The sequence below is a fragment of the Schistocerca americana genome, chromosome 2, assembly GCF_021461395.2.
Source record: "Schistocerca americana isolate TAMUIC-IGC-003095 chromosome 2, iqSchAmer2.1, whole genome shotgun sequence".
NCBI lineage: Eukaryota > Metazoa > Arthropoda > Insecta > Orthoptera > Acrididae > Schistocerca > Schistocerca americana.
The window spans coordinates 1,007,544,118-1,007,571,935 of record NC_060120.1 but is presented as its reverse complement, the minus strand read 5'-3'; the positions used below and the strand labels follow the sequence as shown (position 1 = coordinate 1,007,571,935).

At 44.7% G+C, this 27,818-nt stretch overlaps 1 protein-coding gene across 2 annotated transcripts in view; it reads left to right on the top strand.

Annotated features, from left to right (window-relative positions):
• LOC124596125 overlaps window positions 1–27,818 on the top strand; it is an 80,166-nt gene that overhangs the window by 25,508 nt on the left and 26,840 nt on the right. The window contains exon 1 of one of the 2 annotated variants that reach the window (XM_047135146.1): window positions 18,326–18,406. The exons of the other annotated variant lie outside the window; for it this stretch is intronic. The gene's annotated coding sequence lies outside the window, so the exon portion shown is untranslated. Of the gene's footprint in view, window positions 1–18,325; window positions 18,407–27,818 lie in introns of those variants that run through there. 2 annotated transcript variants of the gene reach the window in all.

The window sequence follows — 27,818 nt, the reverse complement described above, 5'->3', positions numbered from 1 at the left end:
ACGATTCTGCAGATTAAGCGCTTGAAAACATTATTTTGTAAGTGAACCCGACACTTGTCTTTGACAGTCTTAAGTTAACTAGGAACTCGAAGATCGTGTCGAAGATCCCAGCAGAGGAATCGAAACATCGATCATGTAAGAAGAAACTGAAGAGGAACATGAAGCGCTCTAACAACCTACAAGACTTCACCTTAATTTATAACAGCGACAAAAGCCTGCAGACTTACATCAAATGGTTCAAATGGCTCTGAGCACTATGGGACTTAACATCTTAGGTCATCAGTCCCCTAGAACTTAGAACTACTTAAACCTAACTAACCTAAGGACAGCACACAACACCCAACCACCACGAGGCAGAGAAAATCCCTGACCCCGCCGGGAATCGAACCCGGGAACAGACTTACATCGTTAGTCTATGTCAGTGCTCGGAAACCTTGAGTGGACGCTAAACACTGACAAGACTTAAGTTGTTTACAACTCCGTAGAATACTAGCTACAGTGTGACACAGGGAAACGGGAAATTTTGAAAGCAATGGCGGCTGTAACGAGGAGTTGGTAGAATGGTGGGATTAGCAACGCTGTGGGCAAATCTTTGTTATTTAGTAATAATGGATATAGCCGTCCGCCTCTAGCCAACTTTGTAACAGATATTTAATACATTCTCTTATTCCATTTTAAATGGTAGAATTCACTTTTTGTGTGCTGTAGTTTTTTTCTGAAATTACAATAGTTACTACGTAAAAGTAAGGTTTTTCCAAATGTGTAACAATTTTCCAAGGTGCAACACGGTCATGCACCTTGGATGAAATATTCCACTGAATTTTTAAAACCACTGCAATCGAGAGCAGTTTGTCAATACTGTATTTAATATGTTACATTATCACGAAGTTAAAGCGTATTACACTGGGGTGACAAAAGTATGTACGCATACAATGGCGGTAGTACCGCGTGCACAAGGTATAAAAGAGCAGTGCATTGGCGCAGTTGTCATTTGCGCTCGGATGATTATGTCCGCACGGCGAGAATTAGCAGATTTTGAACGCTGAATGGTAGTTGAAGACAGACGCTTGGGAGATTTCATTTCGGAAATCGTTAGGAAATTCAGTATTCCGAGATCCACAGTTTCAAGAGACTGCCGAGAATATGAAATTTCAGTCATTACTTCTCACCACGGAGAACAAAATGGCCGACGATCTCCACTTAACGACCGAAAGTAGCGATGTAGCTAACAGACAAACAAAACCATAAGAAATAACCGCAGAAATCAATGTAGAACTTTCGACGAACGCATTCCTTATGACAGTGCGGCGAAATTTGGCGTTAATAGGCTGTGGCAGCAGATGACCGGCCGGAGTACCTTTTCTAACAGCACGATATCGCCTGCAGCGACTGTCGAGGCACTCTGGAAAACCGTGGCCTGGTTAAATGGCGAGAGCTGATGGTTTGCATATGGCGCAGACCACACGATGCCATGGACCCAAGTTGTCAATAAGGCACTGTGCAAGCTGGAGGTGGCTCTGTAACGGCGTGGGCAGTGTTTACATGGAATGGGCTTGGTCCTCTTGTCCAGCTGAACCGATCTTCGACTGAGGCTGTTTGGAAACCATTTGCAGCCATTTATGGACTTTATGTTCCCAAACAGCGATGGAATTTTTACGGATGACAGTACGCCATGTCACCAGGCCACAATTGATCGCGGTTGGTTTGAAGAACATTCTGGACAATTCCAGCGGATGATTTGGCCACCCAGATCACCCGACGTGAATCCCATCGAATACTTATGGGACATAATCGAGAGTTTAGTTCGTGCACAAAATCCTGCACCGGCAACACTTTTGCAATTATGGACAGCTGCAGAGGCAGAATGGCTGAGTATTTCTGCAGGGGACTTCCAAAGACTTTCATGCCACGTCGAGTTGCTGCACTATTCTGGGCAAAGGAGGTCCGACATGATGTTAGGAGGTATCTCAAGACTTCTGTCAGCGCAGTGTAAGTAGATGTATTATCAAAAACCAGTTACAAGTCAAAAACACTTACCTATAAAAACTAACGCAAATATCCATTTCCAAGACAAGTAAAATGGTTAAGGCTTTAAAGAAATTTAGGTCGCTTGTGAACATCACGTTCCATGGTAGAAGACTTTCTTTCGTTTCAAAGAACAAGTTGTTGCGTAACTGACTTCACACACTATATAGCTAGTTTGTACAGAATTTTACTCACGGTAAAATTCTGTAACTGAAGAATTAACGATGTCGCTGTTGTTGTTGTGGTCTTCAGTCCAGAGACTGGTTTGATGCAGCTCTCCATGCTACCCTATCCTGTGCAAGCTTCTTCATCTCCCAGTACCTACAGCAAACTACATCTTTCTGAAACTGTTATGTGTATGCATCCCTTGGTCCCTCTACGATTTTTACACTCCACGCTGCCCTCCAATACTCAATTGGTGATCCCTTGAGGCCTCAGAATGTGTCCTACCAACCGATCCCTTCTTCTAGTCAAATGGAGCCACAAATTTCTCTTCTCCCCAATTCTATTGAGTACCTCCTCATTCGTTATATGATCTACCCATCTACAGCATTCTTCTATAGCACTACATTTCTAAAGCTTCTATCCTCTTCTTGTATAAACTATTTATCGTCCATGGCTCAAATGGTTCAAATGGCTCTGAGCACTATGGGACTTAACTTCTGTGGTCATCAGTCCCCTAGAACTTAGAACTACTTAAACCTAACTAACCTAAGGACAGCACACAACACCCAGTCATCACGAGGCAGAGAAAATCCCTGACCCCGCCGGGAATCGAACCCGGGAACCCGGGCGTGGGAAGCGAGAACGCTACCGCACGACCACGAGCTGCGGACCCTATCGTCCATGTTTCACTTCCATACATGGCTACACTCCATACAAATACTTTCAGAAACGACTTCCTGACATCTAAACTCGATGTTAACAAATTTCTCTTCTTCAGAAGCGCTTTCCTTGCCATTGCCAGTCTACATTTTATATCCTCTCTACTTCGACCAGCATCAGTTATTTTGCTCCCCAAATAGTAAAACTCATTTACTACTTCAAGTGTCTCATTCGTAATCTAATTCCCTCAGCATCACCCGATTTAATTCGACTACATTCCATTATCCTCGTTTTGCTTCTGTTGATGTTCATCTTATATTCTCCTTTCAAGACACTGTCCATTCCGTTCAACTGCTCTTCTAGGTCTTTTGCTGTCTCTGACAGAATTACAATGTCATCGGCGAACCTCAAAGTTTTTATTTTTTCTCCAAGGATTTTAATTCCTACTCCGAATTTTCTATTGATTCCTTTGCTGCTTGCTCAATATACAGATCGAATAACATCGGGGATAGGCTGCAACCCTGTCTCACTCCCTTCCCAACCGCTGCTTCCCTTTCATGTCCCTCGACTCTTATAACTGCCATCTGGTTTCTGTGCAAATTGCAGATAGCCTTTACCTCCCTGAATTTAGCCCCTGCCGCCTTCAGAATCTGAGAGTACTCCAGTCTACATTGTCAAAAGCTTTCTCTGAATCGTAGGTTTGCCTTTCCTTAATCTTCTAAGATAAGTCGAGGGTCAGTATTGCCTCACGTGTTCCAACATTGCTATGGAATCCAAACTGATCTTCCCCGAGGTCGACTTCTACCAGTTTTTCCATTCGTCTGTAAAGAATTCGTGTTAGCATTTTGCAGCCGTGACTTATTAAACTGATAGGTCGGTTAATTTTCACATCTGTCAACACCTGCTTTCTTTGGGATTGGAATTATTATATTAAGTCTGAGGGTATTTCGCCTGTCTCGTACATCTTGCTCACCAGATGGTAGAGTTTTGTTAGGTCTGGCTCTCCCAAGGCTATCGATAGTTCTAATGGAATGTTGTCTACTCCCGGGGCCTTGCTTCGACTTAGGCCTTTCAGTGCTCTATCAAATTCTTCACACAGTATCATATCTCCCATTTCATCTTCATCTACATCCTCTTCCATTTCCATAATATTGTCCTCAAGTACATCGCCCTTGTATAGATCCTCTATATACTCCTTCCCCCTTCCTACTTTCCCTGCTTCGCTAGAAACGATACATTCCAAATAGCTTAGATATATTATATAGCAGTTAAAAATGTAGAACCAAAAATATTTACGAATGATGCACAAAATACAACTTCATGTCTTACAACAACAAATCAGTAGAAAATGCCGGAAACTGCTTACGGCGACGTCTAGTACGTGTTCCTCCACGTGATTCTAAAATCGGTCACTAGTTTGAAACACGAGCCATCGAGCATCACGTGTTCCTAGGCACCCTACGCGATTCTCTCGTATTTCCGATAATGACTCTCTTTGATTCAGACAAAAAAAGTAGATAGAAATGCTGTGCTCATAGCAGTAGCTATATAACTTGATTTTGTTTGCTTATCCAGTCGCTCACGTGAAATTACACAATTTCCTTGAGACGGCGAAGGGTCGAAGCGGATGCAAACCTTCGCAGAGCGTTGCCGAAATAGAATCTCCAATATTTTTCCTCTCTTCCCACTCGTTCCCACATATAGCCCTTATCTAGCTGCTCATAGAGATCGCTCCACCACACTGGCGCATGAAATAAACATGGTTGCAGTAGACTGCCCGACACCCGTCCGTAATTCCTACCAGGGTATCCATCCCCCTCCCCTTGTAATACAACTTAATCAGTAAAGTAAAGTCGTATAGCACGAATGACTGGGGGACACCCAGCCGTCTAACTGGAAAGATATTTCGTACCCTTAGCGCTCGCAGGGTCCTTTCCTTAGCGAAGTATAAGAACTGTGTGCGTAAAGGTATTTGTTGCGTGTAGGTGACTGTGATGGGTGTGTGTATATCGTCATGTTTGTGCTGGAGACGATGATGAGAAAGGAGAGGGTGAAACCCGAAGCCGGCTCATAGCCTGTTCCTCTCGAAGAACACCAAAGTGCGCTACGGTCGCAGGTTCGAATCCTGCCTCGGGCATGGATGTGTATGATGTTCTTAGGTTAGGTAGGTTTAAGTAGTCCTAAGTTCTAGGGGACTGATGACCTCAGATGTTAAGTCCCATAGTGCTCAGAGCCATTTGAACACCAAAGTCGACGTCCTCATCCGAGAGACAGATCACCATCTACACTGTCGCATGCCCTCATTTCATGAGACACTGCACAGAGGCTTGGAATTTCATCCAGGGCGTTGACGCAAAGACTGATGATCGAGGACTTTACGCCACCACCCCTCCTGTCCCCTCCGCCGTAAAGGCGTGGGGAAAATTGTCAACAGCGCGCAGCGTACCGATAGGTCACCCATCCAAGTACTCGCCAGGCCCAACTGTGCTTAACTTCGGTGGTCTGACGCAAACCTGTGTATCAAGCTAGGCACTGTCGTTGACACAACTTAATGCGCAGTATTTTATCATTTGTCTAGAACAGAGAAACAAAACGCATGCGTTTTCAATGTCGAAAAAATTAACTCTCCAAGAATTGGGGTCTGCTTGAACACAGCGTAGTTTAGAGTTACGAATTCTACAGTAACGAATTCTCCAATAACGTCTCAAACTGGGGAGACGATTATTGTCTTGAATAGTCCCAAGCAATCGGCTCTATCGGTTAATTTGAGGCTTGTTGTGGGAGGTTTGATTGCGGTCAGTGGCGTGCGCTTTATGCAAATAACCGAAAAAAGTAGCACTGAAAACCTATTTTCTTCAGCATTAAGTAATTCAGAGAACATTAAAAAACGATGGTGCGAAAGCAATGCAATTAATCCGTTAACACAGTTAGAGGTGAAGTTCGGCAAGCAAGCAGTGTTGGGGCTGTTGTAGTTGGCAACAAAGTTGAATAAACGTGTTTTAAACTTTATTTCCGCTTACTCCACTTTGAAGAGTATTAATAAATATCATTTTATGGCTATTTTTGTTGACAGCCAACAGGGTTTTCTCAGGCTATTTTATTTTTTAGACTTTTTAACGTTCAGTATCAACATAACATTACTGATACATCAGTAAAAATATCTTTAGTGAATACTTTCCACTTTTATTTCCTTTATAGTAGGAGATGCTGAATTTAAACGCACGAAGATGTCATTTCGAATAGCTAAATCGAAAATGCTCATGGTCTAACGGTAGCGCCTTTGAGTAGTAGTCCAATCGTCCTGAATCCTGACTTCAGACTCATACACTGATTGAATTTTGAAAAATAATCATCAGTAAAGGCTGCTTAAGAGTAAGGAGTTACCCTCTTTCCCGTTAGAGTGGGAAACTGACCCTAAAATATGGCAAAATCAGCTGTGATCAACGACATGAGGGTGCAGGAGACAGATGTCAATTACCGGCCAATGTCCTGGCTTACAGCATTTTCAAATAAGAGTGGTTAGCCATCTCAACAGTAATGGGATACTTAATAAATCCCAGTTCGGATTTCAGAAATGCTGTTCCACTGAGACAGCAATGCATAATTTCACTGTCCACGTAATAGAGTCTTTAAGTAGTAAAATGTCAACAGTAGGAATATTCTGTGACTTATCCAAAGCATTTCATTGGGTGGACCATGACATTATGTTAAGGAAATTACAATTCTATGGTATAAATGGAACAGCATATGAGTGGTTTAAGTCATATGTACAGAACACGAAGCAAAAAGTCTCTTCGTATGCTTCAAGTGATTCAAAGGAGTTTGACACTTCATCTAACTGGGGTGAAATTACATTAGGTGTTCCACTAGGTTCGATCATGGATCTCCTCCTGTTCCTGATATATGTGAATGACCTCCCTTCTTATGTGAAACAAGATGCTGAACTGACACTGCTGATGATACAAGCATAATTATTAATCCAATAAAAGAAATTCCGATAGAAAGTGATATAAATAAGTTCTTTGGAAAAGTTATTAATTGGTTTTCTGCGAATGGGCTTGCTCTGAACTTCGAAAAAACACAGTACATCAAATTTTCTGCTGCAAAAAGAATAAGAGCATACTAAGTTTTTGAGTGTACATATTGATGAGAATCTTAATTGGAAAATTCATATTTTGGATCTCCTAAAGCGACTAGGTACAGAAACTTTTGCAATCAGAATAATAGCCAATTTTGAGGATGTAGAAATTAGTAAGCTAACATACTTTGCATACTTCCACTCTCTGATGTCATATGGAATAATATTCTGGGGCAACTCAACACTTAGGCAAAAGGTATTCACTGCTCAAAAGAAAGTAGTTAGAATAATGTGTGGGGTGTATAGTCGCACATCTTGTAGGTCTCTGTTTAGAATGTTAGGAATTCTTACAACTACTTCACAGTACATTTACGTAGTAATGAATTTTTTTCTGAACAACATGGACCAGTTTAAAATCTACAGCGACATCCATGATTACAATACCACAAAAAAGAAAGACCTACACTATCCTTTACTTAAACTATCTTTGGCACAGAATGGGCTAAAATATGCTGCTATAAAACTTTTTGATAAATTACCAGATGAAATAAAATGTCTGACAGACAGCAGTAATAGTTTCAAAAACAAATTGAAATCATACATCCTTGACAACTCCTTCTATACCACAGATGAATTCTTGAATATAAATAAATAAATCTGGAGATATAATATATGCATTTTGTGCCATTTAAGGGAATGGGATAGATAATAGAAATATTTAGGTAATGTAAACAAAAAACTTGTTTCCTGTGCGCATTTCTTGTGCATTTGACACGTTCCACATCATAACGGTTTTCAGTGTTGTTGATCAATGGAACACGTAACTAACTAACTAACTAAAAACTTCTGCATTAAGGTCACAAAAAAGATTTCGGATTAGCCCAATTTGGATCGTCGAGGGGACTCCAAGGGGATGGTGACTATGGGAAAAGGACTGACTAACCAATGAAATAGTAAAATTCTACTTTGATCTCATTTCTGCCTGTCTTATCAGTTATACCCTTTCACCATGTATTGTGATCTCGCTCCTGAACCCTTCTTTTATTGCCGGCCGCGGTGGTCTAGCGGTTCTAGGCGCTCAGTCCGTAGCCGCGCGACTGCTACGGTCGCAGGTTCGAATCCTGCCTCGGGCATGGATATGTGTGATGTCCTTAGGTTAGTTAGGTTTAAGTAGTTCTAAGTTCTAGGGGACTGATGACCATAGATGTTAAGTCCCATAGTGCTCAGAGCCATTTGAACCTTCTTTTATTTCCGTCGTTACTTCTTCGAACAGTGTATCCCTGTCTTACACCCATTTCAATCCGAGCGCTTATACACTGATAAGCCAAAACATTATGACCACTGCTCACTATGACGGTGGATGCCGCCTGGTGACGTTGCGGGCACGTGCCGCAGTAGCAAAAATATATAAGCGGAGCAGAGACAGACGGAGGGTCAGTCTAGCGAAGACAGGGGCTGCAAACGGGGAAATCCATTGAGATAAGCGATTTTGACAAAGGGCAGATTCTTCAGATTCTTATTACGCAGAGCCTGTGATCGAATATCTCGAAAACGATTAAGCTGGTCGAATGTTCACATGCTACTGTCGTGAGCATCTACGGAAAGAGATACGGGATGTTCAAAAAGTCTCAGCGCAGTGCCGTGTGACTGTTAGCCGCGCGGCCCTATAATTGTTGGCCTGTCTGGGCTACTTCCCTTCAAGTGGACTCTCTCAACATTCCACTGTTTCGTTTATCTCAGCCAGCGTCAGTAGTATCGTTGGTGTGTGTCGTTACGTGTTGACGTGAACGTTTAAGTTTAGTTCCTTTGTTCGTTTGCTTCGTTTTTGTCACTGTTAAAATGCTAACCACTGAAGAACGTGTGCCTTTAGTCGAACAAGTGCTCGAAGCTGGCTGTAAATACAGTTTCAGTTCGTCAAACATTTAATTCAGTTTTCCCGGAGACAACACTCCCACATCGCGATGCTGTGCGAGATTTGATTAACAAGTTCAGTGACAGATGCACCGAGAAGTGGTCGTCCTAGCGTTTTGTCTGAGGATGAACTGCTCGATATTTCCGATAAAATGTCCATGAATCCGAACAAGTCAGTACGAAAACTCGCCCAGGAAATCGATGTTAGCGTCGGAACGGTTCACACAGCTGTAAGGAAAAAATTAGAACTTTTCCCATACAAAGTGACGGCCGTGCAAAAACTTAAAAATACTGATCATGGCAAGAGACTGCATTATTGTCAATGGTTCAAAAATTTCGTTCAACAAAATGGAAGGGATATTCTTAATGAAACATTTTTCACTGATGAGGCGTGGTTTCATTTATCCGCGTACACGAACTCGCAAAATTCTCGCATGTGGAGTACTGTAAATCCATTGTGAATTCATGAGGAACCACTTCATTCTGTGACAATAGGAGTTTGGATTGCAATTTCTAGACGTCGGATTGTGGGTCCCATAGTTTTCAACGAAACAATAAACGCACAACGATACTGCACTGATATTCTTTACCCATTCATAGCAGAACTTGTGTTAAGTGAAATACTGAACGGTTATTTTCAACAAGATGGTGCAACCGCGCATACAGCTCGCGTTTCAATGTCACTGCTTGCTGACGTTTTTGGTGATGGCCTCCACGATCACCTGACGTAACACCACTTGACCTTTTTCATCCGGGGTGCAGCGAAAGCAGCTGTCTATAAAAACCGTCCTGAATCCATTGATGAATTGAAAACTGCAATATCCACTTTCACTGCTTCTGTTGCAGAAGAAATGTTACAGCTTGTGTTTGGAAACATGATTCGAAGAATTGAATTATGTATTCAACAAGAGGGGAGGGGGGGGGGACTTTCAAAATTTAATGTGAAAATTTGTAAGTAAAAATGAATATTCAATAAATTAATAACTTGTATTTCACTGCGTTTCATTTCGGTATATTCACTGCGACATACGGCACGCGCGTCTAACAATCATAGGCACTGCGGAGAGACCTTTTGAATACCCCATAGAAGAACAGTGAAACTACCACTAGGTGCTAAATAGTTGGACGTTCACGACTCTTCACTGAACGTGGGGTTCGGATGCTTGTCTACTCAGTAAAGTAGGATAGATGGTGACCTATGACATCTCTGCCGAAAGAGCACAATGCTGGCGCACGCACAAGTGTTTTGGAGCACACCGTTCATCCTACATTGTTGAACATGGAGCTCCGCAGCAGACTACCCCTACGTGTTCACACGTTGACCCAACGACATCGTCAGTTTCAACTGTAGTGGGCGCAAGACCATCGGGATTCGATCGACGAACATTAGAAACGTGTCGGCACTTCGGGTGAATCACATTTATGCTACCCTAGGTCGATGGTCGACTCCACAAACGTCGTCATCGAGGTGAACGGCGGCTTGAAACGTGCAGCGCGCCACGGACGCAGGTTGGTGGGAGCACTTGCTATGAGAGACATTCTCCTGCGCTTGCATTGGACCTACGCTAGGAATCGAAGACACGTTAACAGCTGTGAACCGCCTGCATCCCTTCATGCTTGATGTGTCCCCGACGGCGATGTCAACTTTCAGCAGTATAATCGTGATTGTCTCGGAGCCAGAACCGTGTTACAGTTGTTTGAGGAGCGTAATGGTGAACTCACGTTGATGTCTCGTTGACCAAATTGCTCTGATGTAAATCCCATTAAACGCTACTAAGTCGTTATTGGGCGCCATCACCACGTACACAAATCAGCGGCCAGTTATTTACGCGAATTGCATGACCTGGCCGGCCGCGGTGGCCGAGCGGTTCTACGCGCTTCAGTCCGGAACCGCGCGACTGCTACGGTCGCAGGTTCGAATCCTGCCTCGGGCATGGATGTGTGTGATGTCCTTAGGTTAGTTAGGTTGAAGAAGTTCTAAGTTCTAGGGGACTGATGACCTGAGACGTTAAGTCCCATAGTGCTCAGAGCCACTTGAACCATTTTGCATGACCTGCGCGCAGACATCCAATGCCACATATCCCCAAAAACCTGCCAACAAATTGTTGGATCCCTGATAGGAAGAATGAGTGATGCATATCGTTCCAAAGACGGACAGACAAGCTATTAAACAGGCAGTCATAAGGTTTCGCCACATCTCTGCACATCTACGTCTACATGACTACTCTGCAAATCTCACTTACGTGCCTGGCAGAAGGTTCATCGAACCATCTTTAGACTAATTTTATATTATTCCACTCTCGAAGGGCACGCAGAAAAAACGAACATCTATATACTTCAGTGCGAGTTCTGATTATTTTATGATGGTTATCGTTTCTCCCAATATAGGTTTGCGTCAACAAAATTTTGGTCTTCGATCCTTGTTGGTTCCTCTTGGTTCCTGTACATATTGTATATCACCTGTCTTCCCTACAACTTACTCCTATTTTTCTCAGAATTTCCAACACCTTGGACCATTTTGCTTTATCGAACACTTTTTGAGGTCGATTAATCTTATCCATGTGTCTTGATTTTTCTTCAGTCTTGTATTCACTATCAAGCACAACGTCTTAACTGCTTCCGCGGTGCCTTTTTCTTTCTTAAAGCCACACTGATCGTCGTCTAACAGATCCTCAGTTTCTCCCATTCTTCTGTGTGTTATTCTTGTCAGAAACTTGAATGTACGAATTGTTTACCTAACTGTGTGATAGTTCGCACACCCATGTGCCTTTGCTGTTTTCGGGTTCGTGTGGATGATAATTTTCCGAAAGTCTGATGGCATGTCTCATTCCTCAAAAGATTCTGCACACCAACTTGAAGAGTCATTTGGTTGCCGCTTCCCCAATGATTTTAGAAACTCTGCAAGGCTTCCAAGTCTCTGTCAAATTGACTTTAATAGTGAACGTCTATTTCATCTTCTAAAAACGTCTATTTCATCTTCTAACGCGTCATCAGACAAGTCTTCCACATCGCAGAGGCATGCTACCTACTCTTTCCATCTATTCGCTCTCTCCTCTGAGTTTAACAATCGAATTAATATTGCACTTTTAATGTTGCCTCCCTTGCATTTAATTTCACCAAAGCTTGCTTTGACTTTTCTATATGCTGAATCAGTTCTTTCGACGGCTGTTTCTTTTTCGATCTCTTCGCCGGGTTTCTGGAGCCATTTCGCCTTTGATTCCTTGCAGAAACTATCTCTTTCACTCCTAATTGTCTTATATTGCCGTATTCATATCTTTCCGTAAACATTTTGGTACTTCCTTCTTTCGTCGCTCAGCTGATTGGAACATCCCTATCCATACTCTGCGCTCTACCTTCTTATTCATAACGAATCTTGCTCCCGTTATACCATTTTCTGCTGCTATTCATGCTACCCTATATTAGCCTCAGCAGAAATCTTTATGTGCTTTCCATTTCACCTCAGTGACTCCTACTGCATCAAGAATAAGCCTTTGAATTTCCTTTTACAGATTTTACAGACTTCCTATCATAGCCAAAATGTTCACATTCCATGCTTTGTTAATTTTTTTTCCATGATAGGGGTTGCTGTCTCGAGATTCTATCTTAGTAAATGTAATTTCAGTATAGATCTTGTTGCGTGGCCACCTACAGGGCTGTTTATACAGTAATTGTCTGTTTTTTTACGAGCTTAACTGATTGGGAAATGCGCTCACATGGCGCTGTTAAAATCTCAAATGTTTTAAACCGATCTTTACAATAAAACAGATTACTACTTTTGGCTATTACTCTCATGAACTGCTTCTGAGTTCATATTTTGGGCATTTGTTTGTCACAAAAGAATACCACAGCTAAGAATTGAGTTTATGTACGAACTTTATGTAACCAGCAGACTGTTAAACACTGATGACAGAACCCTAAGAGCATAAAGTGTTGATGACGTACTATTGACAACTATCTATGTGTGTTCATACCACTGATAATCAATATTCTCTCCCAGAAATTTTGATTTTGTTACGCCATCTACAGAGGTACACACACAAACGTGTCACTTTTTCCTCTTCACACTGAAATTCTTGGTATTTGTCTTTTTATGCTCAATGTAACGTCAAAATGTTGAGCAACTGTAAACTTCCTTGGGGGTTTCATTTTCGTCTTCTACAAGAAATTCTCTTTGTTGTTTTCAGTGGTTAAATTATGGCTCTCATCATTAATGAAAAGTTTGAACCATAAGTAATATCACTATAAAGTGACTGATATACACTCCTGGAAATGGAAAAAAGAACACATTGACACCGGTGTGTCAGACCCACCATACTTGCTCCGGACACTGCGAGAGGGCTGTACAAGCAATGATCACATGCACGGCACAGCGGACACACCAGGAACCGCGGTGTTGGCCGTCGAATGGCGCTAGCTGCGCAGCATTTGTGCACCACCGCCGTCAGTGTCAGCCAGTTTGCCGTGGCATACGGAGCTCCATCGCAGTCTTTAACACTGGTAGCATGCCGCGACAGCGTGGACGTGAACCATATGTGCAGTTGACGGACTTTGAGCGAGGGCGTATAGTGGGCATGCGGGAGGCCGGGTGGACGTACCACCGAATTGCTCAACACGTGGGGCGTGAGGTCTCCACAGTACATCGATGTTGTCGCCAGTGGTCGGCGGAAGGTGCACGTGCCCGTCGACCTGGGAACGGACCGCAGCGACGCACGGATGCACGCCAAGACCGTAGGATCCTACGCAGTGCTGTAGGGGACCGCACCGCCACTTCCCAGCAAATTAGGGACACTGTTGCTCCTGGGGTATCGGCGAGGACCATTCGCAACCGTCTCCATGAAGCTGGGCTACGGTCCCGCACACCGTTAGGCCGTCTTCCGCTCACGCCCCAACATCGTGCAGCCCACCTCCAGTGGTGTCGCGACAGGCGTGAATGGAGGGACGAATAGAGACGTGTCGTCTTCAGCGATGAGAGTCGCTTCTACCTTGGTGCCAATGATGGTCGTATGCGTGTTTGGCGCCGTGCAGGTGAGCGCCACAATCAGGACTGCATACGACCGAGGCACACAGGGCCAACACCCGGCATCATGGTGTGGGGAGCGATCTCCTACACTGGCCGTACACCACTGGTGATCGTCGAGGGGACACTGAATAGTGCACGGTACATCCAAACCGTCATCGAACCCATCGTTCTACCATTCCTAGACCGGCAAGGGAACTTGCTGTTCCAACAGGACAATGCACGTCCGCATGTATCCCGTGCCACCCAACGTGCTCTAGAAGGTGTAAGTCAACTACCCTGGCCAGCAAGATCTCCGGATCTGTCCCCCATTGAGCATGTTTGGGACTGGATGAAGCGTCGTCTCACGCGGTCTGCACGTCCAGCACGAACGCTGGTCCAACTGAGGCGCCAGGTGGAAATGGCATGACAAGCCGTTCCACAGGACTACATCCAGCATCTCTACGATCGTCTCCATGGGAGAATAGCAGCCTGCATTGCTGCGAAAGGTGGATATACACTGTACTAGTGCCGACATTGTGCATGCTCTGTTGCCTGTGTCTATGTGCCTGTGGTTCTGTCAGTGTGATCATGTGATGTATCTGACCCCAGGAATGTGTCAATAAAGTTTCCCCTTCCTGGGACAATGAATTCACGGTGTTCTTATTTCAATTTCCAGGAGTGTATATACCAGGAATAATAAATAATAATAATAATAATAATAATAATTATTATTATTATTATTATTATTATTATTATTATTATTATATGCTACCTCTCATGTAGGACGTTTCAGAATTAGAGAGCACAAATTTCGGGTATGTATTCCACATATATAGAAAATAAAAAAGTTGATTACCTCACGTCTGGAAATTCTTGGTTTTCGGGTTATGGCCTTCAAAACAGTGATATTCACCAGATCAGTTTTCTTCCCACAGGTGGTTTACAAACGATCTTTAAAATGTCCACTTCCTACTCGAATACTCGAATATATCCCTTATATCGTGGATCTCAACGCGATCCTCAATCCTAAAAGTGTTGCATGTTCCTGCACAACACACCAAAATTAGATTCCATTCCATATCAGGCCCATATATGCCGATTATGAAAGTTCGTAATACCATATCGCATGAGCTGTGCTTCATCTGCGAATAATTCTAAGCAGCAAATTTCGGATTTGTAGCACACTGCTGGCAGAACCACTGTCAGAACATAACTCGTGCCAGGTACTCTGCTGGTGAAAGGGCCTCTAGATGTTGCAAATGACAAGAATACAGGGTGGTTGTAATTACATTTTCGCTGCTTGAGAAAGCTCCCATGAAAAACGAGTGATCGTAGGGCAATGAAACTTCGTGGAAACATTTGTAAGGACGTGCGGGAGAGAAGTAACAAATAAACCATTTCCATATCAGAGGAAAACATTCGTTAATTGCGCTCCATGTTTACGTTCCAGGTTACAAACGTTGCTCAATGTGACGACCATCTGCATCCACAATAGCTTGAAACTGTTCTAGAGATTGCTCTACAGCTGCCTGAAACATTACTTTTCGAACGATGGACCTTGGAATGGTCAGCTGTCGTGACAAAGCTCGTGCACTGCTTGAAGATAACATATTTAAGTATTCGCAGCCATGGCAACAATAACTTCTTCAACAATTTGTGGCACAATTGAACGTCGGCCTCTCCCAGGAGCTATGCGGAAAACTTCAGTTAATTCGAACTTCCGGATCGTGTTCTTAGACAACGGTGCTGAAAGAGGACCTCTCCGTAATCCTTTAATGCGTCGATACTCGGCAACACCAGCAGCACTACTGCTGTTGTTTTGATGAAACAGCTTTACGAGTAAAGCACTGCGTATCTTGCCTCGACCGACCCATGTAATGCACACTGATTTTTCCAACACTACGTCGCCGTACCAACCGAGCGAGGTGGCGCGGTGGTTAGACACTGGACTCGCATTCGGGAGGACGACGGTTCAATCCCGCGTCCGGCCATCCTGATTTAGGTTTTCCGTGATTTCCCTAAACCACTCAAGGCGATTGCCGGGATGGTTCCTCTGAAAGGGCACGGCCGACTTCCTTCCCCATCCTTCCCTAATCCGTTGAGACCGCTGACCACGCTGTCTGGTCTCCTTCCCCAAACAACCAACCAACCAACCAATCGCCGTACCAGTGCCAGCGCCTAACGGCAAGTCACGACACTAACATTGCTAACAATGAAAATCCTGCAACACACAGTCTCAACACTGCCTCAGATATTGAAAGTTTAATTATAACCGCCGTGTAGAACTGTTGCCCTCGCTAGTCTCCAGATCGTTGTATGGGCAACATTAACTTAACCTATATATGTTGATAGACGAAGTCGGGCGCACAAAATCCAGAATCTCCTTCAGTACATCTGGTGTTGCGGATCTCGGTCGTCCGGTCTCCAAACCAGGAGATGTAAATTTCGGATGACCGCACAGACGGCAATGGAGAGGCTCAGTTGTCTTCCCGTCTGGACATTTTCTCTGTGGATACCTCTCCTGGTACAAACTACACTCATGCTCATAAATAAAGCATAATGCTCATACTTGTGAAAGAACGCTCTGGTGGGCGGTTTGCGGGTTTAAATCCCCTAGGGGTATGACCATGCGGTGCATTTGACCTGTGGTCGTCGCACGGTGGCGCTGGCAGCAGTCCAAATACGCAAAGGTTTGTTGGTGCATATCAGAGTAAGGTGCAGCGAGTCAAGTGTGCATACGTTTTCAGACGTGCTAATGGTGCCTGTGTTGAAAATGGCTCAAAGAACACACAATGATGACGTTATGAGGGGTAGAATACTAGGGCGACCGGAGGCTGGTCAAACACAGCAGGTCGTAGCACAGGCCCTCCATGTACCACAAAGTGTGATCTCAAGATTAAGGCAACGATTCCAGCAGACATGAAGCGTATCCAGGCGCTACAGTACGGGGCGTCCACAGTGTACAGCACCACAAGAAGACCGATATCTCACCATCAGTGCCCGCAGACGGCTACGGAGTACTGCACGTAGCCTTGCTCGGGACTTTACCGCAGCCACTGGAACAATTGTCCCCAGACGACTGAACAGACATGGTTTATTCGCCCGGAGAACTGCATGGTGCCTTCCACTGACCCCTGGACACAGGAGATCCCATAAAGCCTGGTGTCAGGAACACAGTACTTGGTCATTGGAACCGTGGTCCCAGGTTATGTTCACGGACGAGTCCAGGTATAGTCTGAACAGTGATTCTCGTCGGGTTTTCATGTGGCGTGAACCAGGAACCAGATACCAGCCCCTTAATGTCCTTGAAAGAGACCTATATGGAGGTCGTGGTTTGATGGTGTGGGATGGGATTATGGTTGGTGGACGTATACTCCCGCATGTCTTTGACAGAACATCTGTAACAGGTCAGGTGTATCGGAGCGTCATTTTGCGCCTTTTCAGGGGTGCAGTGGGTCCCACCTTCCTCCTGATGGATGATAACGCACGGCCCCACCGAGCTGCCATCGTGGAAGAGTACCCTGAAACAGAAGATATCAGGCGAATGGAGTGGCCTACCTGTTCTCCAGACCTAAACCCCATCGAGCACGTCTGGGATGCTCTCGGTCGACGTATCGCTGCACGTCTTCAAACCCCTACGACACTTCAGGAGCTCCGACAGGCACTGGTACAAGAATGGGAGGCTATACCCCAGCAGCTGCTAGACCACCTCATCCAGAATATGCCAACCCGTTGTGCGACCTGTGTACGTGTGCGTGGTGATTATATCCCATATTGGTGTCGGGGTACGTGCGCAGGAAACAGTGGCGTTTTGTAGCACATGTGTTTCGGGACTGTTTCCTCAAATAATCAGCAATACTGTGGACTTAAAGATCTGTGTCGTGTCTGTTCCCTATGTGCCTATGCTGTTAGCGCCAATTTTATGTAGGGCCACGTTGTGTGGCACCACTTTCTGCAATTATCCTTAATTTATGAGCATGAGTGTAGAAGCACTGCCGTCCTCTTTACCGTGCATAGAGAGCGCTGGTTCTTGATTTTAATACATGTCGAACGTCGAACAGAACGCTGAATTTATTTTCCGCCTCGGAATCAACTGTGCCGTTAGTATCTTGTGTCACGGCAGCTACGCGCGGCAAGGAAAACGTGCCGGTGAATATCACTGTTTTGAAGGCCTTAACTTTTAAACCAAATATTTCCGGACACATGTTGCAATGGACTTTCGTATATGGGAAACACGTATCTGAAATCACCACTCTATTTTTGAAACACCTTGCATAAGAGTATGAAATGCCTTCGAATAATTTCCGAAAGTAAGAGTAGAAGATTTCCCCGCTTTACGTGCACCTCTGTATGAATTGTTGAACGGACAGACATGAAAGGAAGTCAAGGTGGAGCTGGTACATACGAGTCCCGCGCTAGACGGTCCACGTGGCTGTTGCATATGCAGCGGATTCCATATTGAAAGGTCCCGTCCTGCAGTGTCGCCACAGCAGTCTGTCCAGTGTCTGCCTCAAGCTCCTGCGCGCGCGTAGCTACGACCAGATTGAAAAACTCTGCTCATTTCTTAGGTAGGAATTTGTCTTTGATTTTCATTACGCGGTAGTCGATAAAGGTGGTTTCCGAGTGCGACTGTTAAGCTGATTACCACTATTCCACAATGCGTGCGTGTCTGTGCGTGTGCAGATTCGGTTTAAGGGCCAAGCGACCGCTTTGGCAGTCAAGATGAGACGAACCCCACGGGCCCCCAAGTGCAAATTTTGTATACATCGTGTACCATAATTAGTAGCGGAAACTGACACGAATGCAAATATACGGTAATACTCCTAGAAACAAAAATGTTTTGGTAATATTTGCGGTAGCAAACAAGCCGTTTGCGGGATAATTGCGAATAAGTGATTACGTGACCGCTACCGACTTCAGTATGAAATATTGTCCTAGTTAGTACAAGTGTATTTGGAATGTAAGCTTCCAGTTAAGTCTCCAACTAATTGTGCGCAAATGTCACCCGAGGTCTACATTACCTTGCGAAATTTGATGAATGTGAATGTGGTACATGCATGATGGAACACAGGAACATTTGGTATCGATATTAAACCGACATCTGACGCACCGGTGTGGTATAAGATAGCTATGACAGAGAGAGGTTGTACCTTGGCCTCCAATGTCACCTGACATCAATCCTTACGAAATTTCCGCTGATGTCGAACCACAGTCATGCAATATTGTTTAAAAGAGTAAACTGTCATTTGACTGTGTATTACTATTTTTATATTTTGTACTGTCTAGATTTCGGATTTTATAGCATTATCAAGTACAACGCTAAAAGTTATTAGACCATCATTACGTCGTATCTGTTAAGGCAGTCCGAAGTAGGTAAACAAGACTAACACATGTCTTTAAGATGTGACTATCAAAGAACTTGACACGTGTTATTCTTGTGTACCTGCTTTTGACTGCCTTAACAGATATGACTTAATGATGATCTAACAACTTTTAGTATTGTACCTGATAAGGGCATAAAAGCCGAAATCTAGATAATATAAAAGATAAATATAGTAACACACAGTCAAATGGAGATTTACTCTTTTTAACACTAATCCTTGCCATTTTTTGTCGCGGTCATCTCAAAATTGAAGTGTACAGCAGTCCGACTGATACGGCTGAAGAAATGGAGCAATGGTCCGGACAGCCTTGTTAACATCTACGAGATGATCCGGGAATGTTTGAAATAATCTGCAACTCACTGCATAATGAGGGAAGTTATGAAAGCTCGCATGAAATCAGCGCCGCGCGGAGTAACCGCGCGGTTTGAGGCGACATGCACGGATTGCGTGGCCCCTACCGCCGGAGGTTCGAGTCCTCTCTCGAGCATGGGTGTGTGTGTGTGTGTGTGTGTGTGTGTGTGTGTGTTGTTCTTAGCATAAGTTAGTGTAAGTTACTTTAAGTAGTGTGTAAATCTAGGGACCGATGACCTCAGCAGTTTGGTCCCTTAGGAATTCACACACATTTGAACAGGAAATCAGCGGGAGGAATCACTCGTGAGTTCAAAAGTGCTGCAAGCAGTCCAGCTTACATAATGACTGTATCTGGGAAGTTAAAATGAGTGGGGCGCAATGGTCGAGCAAATTCGCATAAGCAATAGATATACACTATGTGATCAAAAGTATCCGGACACCTGGCTGAAGTCCGCGGCTTCCGGCGCACGGGGTCCCGGGTTCGATTCCCGGCTGGGGCAGGGATTTTCTCTGCCTCGAGATGACTGGATGTTGTGTGACTTTCATCATCATTTCATCCTCATTCACTCGCAAGTCGCCGTAGTGGCGTTAAAGAACTTGTGGAGCGGCGGCCGAACCGCCCCGCGAGGGGTCTCCCTGCCACCAATGCCATACGCTCACACACTCACACGCACACACACACACACACACACACACCTGGCTGAAAATGACTTACAAGTTAGTGGCGCCCTCCATCGGTAATGCTAAAATTCAGTGTCGTGTTGGCCCACCCTTAGCCTTGATGACAGCTTTCACTCTCGCAGGCATACGTTCAATCAGGTGCTGGAAGGTATCTTGGGGAATGGCAGACCATTCTTCACGGAGTGCTGCACTGAGAAGAGGTACTGATGTCGGTCGGTGAGGCCTGGCGTTCCAAAACATTCCAAAGGTGTTCTATAGGATTCAGGGCAGGACTCTGTGCATGCCAATCCATTACAGGGCTGTTATTGTCATGTAACCACTCCGCCACAGGCAGGTGCTCGATTGTGTTGAAAAATGCAATCGCCATCTTCGAATAGTTCTTCAACAGTGGGGAGCAAAAAGGTGCTTAAAACATCAATGTAGGCCTTTGCTGTGATAGTGCCACGCAAAATAATAAAGGGTGCAAGCCCCCTCCATGAACAACACGACCACACCATAACACCACAGCCTCCGAATTTTACTGTTGGCGCTACACACGCTGGCAGATGACGTTCACCTGGCATTCGCCATACCCACACCCTCTCATCGAATCGCCACATTGTGTACCGTGATTCGTCACTCCAGACAACGTTTATCCACTGTTAAAACGTCCAATGTTTACGCTCCTTACACCTAGCGAGGTGTCGTTTGGCATTTACCGGCGTAATGTGTGGCTTATGAGCGGCCGCTCGACCATGAAATCCAAGTTTTCTCACCTCCCGCCTAACTGTCATAGTACTTGCAGTGGATCCTGATGCAGTTTGGAATTCCTGTATGATGGTCTGGATAGACCCTGTACAACTGACGGCGGTCTCTATCAGTCAACAGACGAGGTCGGCCTGTAAGCTTTTGTGCAGTACGTGTCCCTTCACGTTTCCACTTCACTACCACATCGGAAATAGTGGACGTAGGGATATTTAGGAGTGGTGAAATCTCGCTTGCAGACGTATGACGCAAGTGATACCCAATCACCTGACCATGTTCGAAGTCCGTGAGTTCCACGGACCGCCCCGTTCTGCTCTCTCACGTTGTCTAATGACTAGTGAAGTCTCTGATATGGAGTTCCTGGCAGTAGGTGGCAGCACAATGCACCTAATATGGAAAACATATGTTTTTGGGGGTATTCGGATATTTTTGATCATATAGCTTATGTAGTCAGTGCTAAGCAATACTTGTGCTGTAAAGAATGACGCCGTTGGACAGTGGATGACTGGAAAGTGATTCGGAGCGATTAATCACGCTGTAGACTGTGGCAGTTGGATGGGAGAATATGGGTTTGGCGCCGTTGGACAGTGGATGACTGGAAAGTGATTCGGAGCGATTAATCACGTTGTAGACTGTGGCAGTTGGATGGGAGAATATGGGTTTGGCGAATGCCTGGAGGAAGCTACGTGCCATTATACGTAACGCCAATAGTGAAATAAGAAGTGTGGAGGATATGGCGTTAATGTACGTCTATTTTTCGTGTTTACGGTGTGGTCCTCTTACTGTGCTTAAGAAACGCTAAATGCGGAAGGGTACGATCACATTTTACAGTACTGTGTACTGTGTACAGTACAGGAACAATTTCGCGGACCATGATTGATTATATCAGCATGATAATGCACCCTGTCATAAAAGCACCGAGCGAGGTGGCGCAGTGGTTAGCACACTGGACTCGCATTCGGGAGGACGACGGTTCAATCCCGTCTCCAGCCATCCTGATGATTTCCCTAAATCGTTTCAGGCCGATTTCCTTCCCCATCCTTCCCTAACCCGAGCTTGTGCTCCGTCTCTAATGACCTCGTTGTCGACGGGACGTTAAAAAACACTAACCTAACCTAACCATAAAGCAGCATCTGTGAGACACTGGTTTGTGGATAATAACACTCCCGAAATGTACTGGCCTAGCCAGAGTCCCGGCCTGAACCCACTGGGCCGCCCTTAGGAGTTAGAACGTTGACTTTGCTTCAGACGCCAGCTATTGAAACTTCCTGGCAGATTAAAACTGTGTTCCGGACCAAGACTCGAACTTGGGACTTTTGCCTCTCGCGGGCAAGTGCTCTACCGACTGAGCTATCCAAGGACGACTCACGACCCGTCCTCACAGCTTTAATTCTGCCAGTGCCTCGTCTTCTGCCTTCCAGACTTCACGGAAACTCTCTACGAACCTTGCAGAGCTAGCGCTCCTGAAAGAAAGTGTATTGGGGAGACATGGCTTAGCCACAGCGGGGTGGATGTTTCCAGAATGAAATTTTCACTCTGCAGCCGAGTTTACGCTGGTATGAAACTTCCTGGCAGATTAAAACTGTGTGCCAAATCGAGACTCGAACTCGGGACTGTTGGCTTTTGCAATCAAGTGCTCTACCGTCTGAGCCAACTAAGCACGGCTCAGAAGCCGTCCACACAGTGTTAATCTGCCAGGAAGTTTCATACCAACGCACACTCCGCTACAGAGTGAGAATTTTCATTCTGGAAACATCGCCCAGGCCGTGTCTAAGCCATGCCTCCGCAATATCCTTTCTTACAGAAGCGCAAGTCCTGCAAGGTTCGCAGGCGAGCTTCTGTGAAGTTTGGAAGGCCTGAAACGAGGTACTGCTAGAATTAAAGCTGTGAGGACGGGCCGTGAGCCGCGCTTGGGTAGCTCAGATGCCGGCACGGTAGCTCAGCGTGTTCGGTCAGAGAACTGGTTGGCCTCTGTAATAAAAAAACTGAGTGGAAAGATCAACAGACGAACTTGAACGGATGTCTTGTGTCGTCCGCAACGATCAAACATAACGATCAACAACGAACAAAATGAAGAAAAAGACGGTAGAGGACTTGCCCGCGAAAGGCAGCGGTCCTGAGTTCGAGTCTCGGTTCTGCACGCAGTTTTAGTCTGCCGCTGCTGGATCACTACTTTTTCTAGTTTCGGCTCTTGATGAAGAATGGGCTGTTATTCGCTAACAGACATCCTCTGAATGCTACCATCATTACAGCAAGCACAATGGCTACCTCATTGAAAGTTTTTCCAGCATAGTTCAAGCTGTCATAAAGGCAAAGGGTGGTGACACCACATATTAATTATCACTAATAGGTATCTTGAGAAATCTGATCAGATAGTGTATTCATTGACGACCACTGCTACCCTGTCTCAAAATACTCTGTTTTGAATTCTCTACCTTTTACTGGCAGTGTAATTTTGACTCTAATGGTTTGGGTCACCCTTTCTATAGCTCCACTAAGTAACGATAGTCTTTGGACCAGTAACTAGTATTGTAACTTCTCTGGAGTGTAGATTGGGAAGTGAATAGCCAGTTATTAGAGGATAATTAAGATTTTTGCATAGTAGTAACTGGTGGAAGCTGATAAGTATTAAATCTAGGAGTAACACTTTCCTGTGGTTGGCAGTGTTGCAGTAGTATGTATCAAAATTTGTAAGCATCCACCACAATTCACATTGCCTGTCGCAGTTTTAATTAAAGCAACAGGAATCTTTTTCATTGGATTAAACATGGAAGGCTTAAGAGCTGTGACTGTGTGCCTAATAGCGCTCTCACACAAAATACCGTGGCAGTTGTACAGAAACGCAGTGTCGTGTTGAGCGCTGGGCGAGTCCATCCTGTTGTTCCGACGGGGCGGCCGCACAGTTGACTGTCGCCGACGACCTGCGGGCTTCCACCGCAATCGTTAGCATCTCTTTCTCACATAGTGTGGCATCACAGTCTTCACGCACCGTAAATACAGGGAAACTTTTTCCCAGTAAGGGACATGGGACTGTATGCAATACCATTAAATTTTGGGCAGAAGAGGCAGACAGCGTAACAAAAATCTCATTAAAAATAGTGGTTGAGAGGATTGCAAGAGCAGCTACCTATTCAAGTCGCACAATAAAGAGAATAAGAAAGGAGGGGAGAAACATAGTGCAGGTACTGGTTGGCTGTAATTAAAATGTAGCTACTCACAGAGGTCCAATGTGCGTTGTAATTATCATATGACAGCAAAACTTGGTAGATGTTCTAATGCGTTAATGCGGAATCGATTTACGACGGAAAAAACTTAGTCCCAGTTTTGGCCACCAGATGTAAATCTGGTGCCATGAAAGCAAGAAAGACACATATAAATGTTTCCATATGTAGTGGATTAGGAGAGGAATGTGGGCAGAAAAGGTCAAACAAGAGATAAAGGCATAATTTTGACATAATTATCAACTGCCACTTACACAGTTTGTTGATTCTGAGCACCAGAGACGTCAACGAGATGCTGCATTCGTAAAACGACGTGATCAACAGTTGCTCGCAGTAGTTCTGATGGAATCTGAGCATGTGTTCCTGTATACTGTCCTTCAGATCAAGTAGGAACCGAACGTATTCCTTGTAAACGCGCTGTTTTACATATCCCTAGAGCCAAAACTCACGTGGATTCAAATCAGGTAATCTTGAAGGCCATGCACCTAGAAGCCTCTGGAGATAATACATTTGTGGAAAGCTACATTAAGCAAACCTTTCACTGGGCGAGCGACATGAAACTGTTGCCTCACCTTGCATGAAAACAGAGGTTTCCACACAGATGCCCTGTTCCAAAGGTGCAGGGAGATCTCTACGGCAGATGTCACCAAACACCAGACAGGCCCTGCGTGTATTCCCTTCAAAGAAGAACAGACCGAGAATTAGGGAATTTTTTTTTCTTCCTTCCTTTGGATCCACACCACACAGTCACATATGGCAAGTGCAATGACTCTTCGTGCACAACACATGGTTTAACAGTATCCCAAAATTCGGCAGTTCTGTGTTTTCGCTGTACCCTGTGGTATAAACTGTGTCTTGTCACTCCATAGAATATTGCCCAGTCACTTTTCGTCAGCTTCGATCCATGCCAGAAAATGAAGAGCAAATTTAGAACGCTGCTGCGGATCATGAGGTTACAGCTACTGCACCATCTGGATCTCGTAAAATAGGCAGCAAAACTTTCTGTACTGTTGATCAAGGGATGGACAATTCTCGTGACACTACACGAGCACAAGCACTACCTGAGCCTGTGCTGAATGGTCATTTCCATCAGCAGCAACCTTGTTAATAGCTTCCACTCGGATAGGACACCTACCCTTTCCAAATACCGCACCAAGTTCAGCCTTGATTTGGAATTTCGTTATCATTTTCTTTAAGCCATTTAATGACCTCAGGCCTGTCCTCCAGCCTTTCAGTCAGCGACGCTCTCTCACTGCAGCACTGTAATTGCTGCCGTTCACATTCAAACAACGGCTTCGCTGACAACGCATGGTCTCTCTTCTCGATAGCCATATTGTTCACTCACATTATGGCTTGTCAAATGACAGCGTGGATGTATACTGTCATACGAACAGCGTACGGCACCAGATTGCACCTGGCGCTCACAAATGGAACTAATGTTTTTCCAGCATAAAATGGCTCCGCATTTACGCATTAGCGTATCTACCAAGTTTCGCTGCCATACGATAATTACAGCCCACACTGAAACTCTGTGAGTAGCTGTACTTCCTAAGGCTTCACTTTTTTTAGAAGACTCCCCTTTTGCAGCGCATGGTCGGACTCTTCTTGCTTTGGTTAATCCTTTGTTTATTCGACTATTTATATTCGGTACTCAAGTAAGACATTGTTGAGCTTGAGGATCTTTATTTGTCTAATAGTAGACTGTACTGATATAACCTTTTAATATGATCATTTCCTGATTTGTTAGCTGTAGCTCACAAGTTATGCGAGAAATGAGTTTGTGCACAGACTTCAGCTGTAGAACTGCACCTCGTCTGCAACTCCATGGCCATCCACAATGGAACACCCCCCCCCCCTTTTCCACCTCCACCATCACTGCCACTGTGCCACTGACCCCTCCCATGCCTTGCTGTCTCTGCAGATACAGACCAAGTTATTTCGTGCACATTTTACCCATCCCATTTTTCTACTCGATTTAAATAAAGTTTGATTGCTATTAATTTTAATTCAGTTAGACACTACTATGCGCATGGTTTATATAACTGAGAACGAACAAAATACGTGAATATACTCACCATCTATTCGTCAAACATTTCAAACCTGACAGTTCCAGTCCGCATTCTCGCTCTCTCGCTCGCAGATTCCATATTTCTAGATTTCTGGGAAGCATTTGGCACGGTCCCCCAACGTAAGCTGAAAACGAAGTGCGAGCATCTGAAATAAGTTCACAGGTTTTTGAGTGGCTCGAAGACTCCTTAAGTAATAGAACCCAGCATATTGTGCTCGACGGCGAGTGTTCATCAGAGACAAGGGTCTTCTCAGGAGTGCCCCAGGGAAGTGTGATAGGACCGCTGTTGTTCTCCACATACATAAATGATATGGCGGACAGGGAGGGCAACAATATGCGGTTGTTCGCTGCTTATTCCGTGGTGTACGGTAAGGTGTCGAAGTCGAGTGACTGTAGGAAGATACAGGACGACTGAGACAAAATTTTCAGTTGGTGTGATGAGTGGCAGCTGGCCATAACTGGTTAATGCGGATGAGTAATGTTCGAATACAGTATTACTACAGTACAGTATTACTAGCGCCCTAGTCTCACGGCCAAGTCGTTTAAACATCTGGGCGTGACATTCCAAAGCGATTTGAGGTGGTACGACCATGTGAGAACTGTGGTAGGGAAGGCGAATGGTCGACTTCAGTTCATTGGGAGAATTTTAGGAAAGAGTAGTTAGCCTGTAAAGGAGTACTGCTCGAGTCTTTTGAGATCCGTACCAGGTCGTATTGAAGGAAGACATCGAAGCAGTTCAGATGCGGGCTGCTAGATTTGTTACCGGTAGGTTAGAACAACACGTGTTACGGAGATGGAACTCAAATGGGAATCGTTGGAGGGGAGGCGACGTTCTTTTCGAGAAACACTATTTAGAAAATTTTGAGAACCGGCGTTTGAAGCTGACTGTCGAACGATTCTACTGGCGCCAACATACATTGCGCGTAAAGACCAGGAAGATAAGACACGAGAAATGAGGGCTCAGACAGTCGTTTTTCCCTCGCTCTTTTTACGAGTGGAACGGGAAAGGAAACAAGTAGTGGTACAGGGTACCCTCCGCCGCGCACCGTAAGGTGGTTTGTGGGTTATCTATGTAGATGTAGATGTAGATCATTATTGTTACAGGACCATTTTCACTGTGGTCGGTGAAATTCTAGATTGTTCCCCACGAAAAAGAACAAATATTTGGAAGAATCATTCTGTATGACAATTACGCTACTGTTTCTCATCATTAATATATAGATGTTGATTTTATCGCTTGTGAATCCCTTTAAACCAGAACATTACTTCTTTTATTTCTTATTACCATCTTTTCATGTACATTACTAGTTAATATGACTATACCTCGATCAAAATAACAAAGTGATCGATAGTTGAACAACAGAGGGTGATGTTGTCGGTTGACAGTTGTCTGGGCATACAATATGGCTGCAGTTGAAACAGCTGGGCGGTCCCATTTTAGATGCATTCACACGCTGCCCGTAAACATGCAGCTTTGGGTTTACTTAGCAATGTGGTAATGGTCTTATCTGTGGCACAGACAAACACGCTG